Here is a 4696-nt window from a genome sequence, read left to right as displayed (position 1 = left end):
ATAGAAATCTCTCCACTAAGAACCCATCAAAAGAAAGGCCTCTTTGTTTTGCAGGATTGTCAAAACGCAAGAACAGAAAACAAAACTCATGAATAGAATGTCAAGCCCATTCAAATCCTACAGGAATTAAGTTTGTTTGATAGCATCATAGGAAAAACAAAAGGATTTTTTTTCAAGTGCGAATGCCGGTTTTCCTATGAAATGTGCAGTGCAAATGATTAATTATATCAGAACGTACTGAAAGAGGCAGCTCCGATTACCATGTAGAAATTATGGGAAGCGTTCTACCCTCCTGAGGGGGCCGTGTGGGTATTTATTGATTGAATGGGGCTTATCCCGTGGTGGCGCATATATAACTTGGAGTACAAGAGATAGAGAGATAGAGATGAATTTAAATGGTTACAATCCTATCTCTAAGCAACAACTATCCCTAACAGAATACATCATGCGCTAGGAGAGATAATCATGTGAGATATTTCAACAACTAAGCCAAAAAAAAGAGTTGAGGGCCAAAAACAGTGCCCCCGGATATCATAGAATGACAAGAAATGGAACCATAAAACCAAGTAAATCTCCCTTCGAATGAACTAAGCATCTTGTTAGCTTGCAAGTTCAAGGCCAATATATCTATAGAAATCTCTCCACTAAGAACCCATCAGGAGGAGGGCCTCTTTGTTTTGCAGGATTGTCAAAATGCAAGAACAGAGAAAAAAACTCATGAATAGAATGGCATGCCCATTCAAATCCTACAGGAATTGAGTTTGTTTGATAGCACCACATGAATTGTTTTGCCAAGTGGTTGTGGTGGATGCCAGATTTCTTATGAAATGTGTAGTACACATGATTCCTTATATTAGTAAAAATTCATATTAGGATTCAATCTTACGAATCAAATGGCCATCATAGGAATAAAAATCTTGAGCTTTCCAATCCTCCAAAAACCATAAGAAAATCTTTTGAATCAAAGAGGCCCTTAGCTTTTATTCACCATTGAAGAGTGGAGGTAGGCTGCAGAAAATATCGCAGGGAAAGCACCATGTGAAGTCGAAATAGTGTCAATGCAAGTTCTTTGACTCAACAGTGTAGAGTTGTACTAGGCAAATAAAAAACACAGGACAAGGAGGCTAACGAGACAAAGTAGTGCTTTTGGAATCTGCACAGGTTTTGTTTCAAAATCTCAAACTTCTCGAAGTGGAAACTATGGTTTCAGAGTTTTACCAAACTCTAAAAGAAATAGAACATCTGGTAACAAAATGCAAACTAAAATTTAAGATTGAAACAATGATGTGAACAACTAAGACATTGGTATTTTAACATACATATTATACATTGTATAATTGGCATCACGGCATCACCGAGAACTTCAGAACTGATCAATAACTTTCCATAATACTGATATTTGCTAAAGCTTCGTCATATTACACCATCGATGTAGTCATGGTAGTTAATCACTCACTGCTTCAATCAAGAAATTAAAAGAGCACCTAAAGGGTAAAACAGAAACAGTAAATGTACTAGTCTACATATCAAAACATATTTAAGGATGATACTGATCTAGCATATATAGGTTCATGTACAGGTTAACAAATTATCACAGGGGAGACATACATTTTGCAAAACTAACCCTTGTCGAGAAGATCTCCGAGAATTTAAGAAAAAACAAACTAATCTAAGGTTTGCAAAGGTCTCAACTGAAGTAAGTATGCTAAATTTAATCCACAGTCAGCATACTAAAATTTGTGGTGTTAGCTGCTTTCTCCCATATATCAACAATGATTGTAGGACAAGTCCTTTTCAGGTGCTCATACCCTTTACTTGCCATCACATCAACCTTTCTGTTCGAAGAGATGATATATTCAATGCAAGCATCTTTGAGCTTGCTGCAATGATGCTGGTCAGCTAGAGCTAAGGTGGTTGCCACAGTCCCAGTAGAAAGAACCTCGCAAAGTTTTCTCTCACACATCAACTTCATCCTTTCCATACCATACATATCTGCAGCAACAAGTAAATGCCTAAGCAATTCTTGATACTCATCAGAGTTGAGGTCATCCAACGGAGGCAACGTATCTTAGTAAATGAAGTGAAGCAGTCCTCTGAAAGTTGTGGGTTGCATATCTTCAACGGTTATGCTGTGCCTTTGTTCGTCTTTGAGTGGCCCGTAGAACTCCACTCTAAAGACCGGCGACCGCATGGCGCATTGCGAGGATGATCTTATGAGCTGGGAAAACTTCATGTTTGACTTTGACCTTGAAAGACACATCTGCTCCCTCTGTAGCCTCCAGCAATGTACCGAGGTTATCCACCACATCGGACGGTGGCACTTGGACCTCGGCGTTAATCTTGGCATCCACCACCTGTGTGCCTCCTTGAACTTGATCACTGTAAGACTGCACTCGATGAGAAGAATGTCGTCCATAATATACCTTCCAATTTCACACTTCCTCAAGAAATATGGATTGCCCCAGCAGTGGCCTGCATTGCCACGACTGTCAAACACCAACGGTTCTGTCTGGTAAGGGTTTGGCCCAATAATGCTACACTTACTGGCTGCTGCTACGGAAATGGTGCCTACGGGCTGAGGTGGCCAAACGAGAGAACTAGCGAGCCGGAATTCACGCAAAGTAAAAAACCTGAGCACCAAACAGAAGAATCCATCTCTGCGCGTAGGTGATTCCGTGCGCCTTTTGCCCGTAAGTGTAGCATTATTGGGGTTTGGCCCGGGCGCGGGAGGCTGTGTGGCCTGGTCGACCGGCCAAATATGGAAGAGCGCCCTCACCTCAGTGTTATCAGTCTGGAGCAGGAGGTCGACAGCCAACCAATCTTTATGGTCTTCCGTTTCACCGTCAGGGTACAAGTGGACGCACCAGTCGTAGCCGCCGACAGCAAAGGTAGCGGACTGGATGACCTTGCCGACGCCGAAGCCTCTGTACAGGCTGTACCCTTGGATCTTGAATAGGTGCGTCCCATGCGCAGTCTCCGGGGCGCAGGTAGAGGCCGTCCTCGTTGCTGAGCTCTGGGACGCGGCCATGGCTGCTGTCTAGGTGAGGCAGATATACTAAGCGCGGGACTACGGGAGACCCGGGGAGAGACAACGGCGACGGAGCGATTCGAGAGGCAGCAGTAAGGACAACGGCGGGTGGTGCGAACAATTGACGACAACTTGGCGAACAGAATTTTACGATTGGGAGACTGCCGCCCGAGAAGGGACAGCGATATATAGGTGAAACACAATTGTTCGGCCCTACTATTCCATGATGGATTCCAATACCACAAACTCACCACGATGAACTCCATACAAGCTGAATTGTGACACCTGCTCCCTGACGGATTCCAGTTCCAACTTACCCAAAACTTATATCTTTTATAAAAAGAAAATAAAAATTAAATGGAAATAGCGTGTCAATTCTAAAAGTTTAGAAATATGTTTTTGCTGATAGCGAAAATGGCATTGGCGCATTCCATATAGTTGGGTGATCTTCTGACTCTCTCACTCAATCACATATATACCTGTAATCCCTATACAGAACTATATGCAAGAACACCTACACACATAATTAGGGCTATTGCGTCCACCACTGAGGGGCCTGATCCTGTATAATTTCTTTTTTCTAAGAAAAGGAGGATCCCAGCCTCTGCATCTGAGCGATGCATGCAGCCATTTTATTAATTATTTATAAAGATCATACAAAGTAATACATTAGTAAATCTGAAGCCACCTACATTACTAGGACAAAGCTTCACTAGTGTAGAATTAGCCATTAGTCCTGGTTCATAAGGGCCTTTAATCCCGGTTCACCAACCGGGACTAAAGAGTGGGGACTAAAGCCCTCCCTCTTAGTCCCGATTCGTCACGATCCAGGACCAAAGCACCACCACGTGGCACGAGCCCGCACCGGGGGTTGGGGGTCATTTAGTCCCGGTTGGTGACGCCAACCGGGACTAAAAGGTTAAGGGGTTTATGGTTTATTTTTTCTTTTAATTTTTTGTTTTCAATTTAATTCTTTTTTATTTCAAACATATTTTACGCTGCTACATACTGTACACGTTATGCATGTATAAACAAAATTTCTCGTAGAATCGATCATATATATATCATCGAATTTCTCATACGACCATTCATACACACATACTCCCTCCATCCGATGAAGAGTGTACATCTAGAGATTTTAGGACAAATTATGGAGTAAAGTGAAAAATGCATTGGAAAAATGCAACCATCATCACTCTCTTCTTTAATTAAGCAACCCCAATGAGCTAAGTGCATGTACAAATTAAGAAGACCATGTACAGCTTGTTATTGATCTTGATTACCGTGTGACAAGAGAGAATTATTTTTTTCTACTTTAAAGTGCATTGGGAAGATAAAAGTACACACTTTTGTGGAAATTTTTTGAAGCTAAACGTACACTCTTTACCAGACAGAGGGACTATATATACAATTTCTCCTACAATTTACAGATCATTACATGAAGGCATTAGATGTAATGGTATTCTCTTTCGGGATTTCTGACCTGGTCAAGCAAAAATCCTGCCAGTTCCTCTTGAAGTGCTCGTATGCGATCCTTTGGTAGGAGCTCATCCCGCATTTCCGACATCTTTAAAGAGAGATCATATGAATATATTAGTTGTGTGTATGTATGTTAGATAATGATATAAAAATTGTGAATAGTGTTCTGGCAAACGTACCCAAAGTTGT

The 4696-nt window shown here is 41.6% G+C and overlaps 1 pseudogene; it reads right to left on the bottom strand.

Annotated features, from left to right (window-relative positions):
* Positions 1–1711: 1711 nt before the first annotated feature.
* LOC125519397 lies at positions 1712–3028 on the bottom strand (annotated as a pseudogene).
* Positions 3029–4696: the final 1668 nt, after the last annotated feature.

This window comes from Triticum urartu, chromosome 7, assembly GCF_003073215.2.
Source record: "Triticum urartu cultivar G1812 chromosome 7, Tu2.1, whole genome shotgun sequence".
NCBI lineage: Eukaryota > Viridiplantae > Streptophyta > Magnoliopsida > Poales > Poaceae > Triticum > Triticum urartu.
The sequence above is the reverse complement of the archived record's forward strand: the minus strand, read 5'-3'. Positions and strand labels throughout refer to the sequence as shown.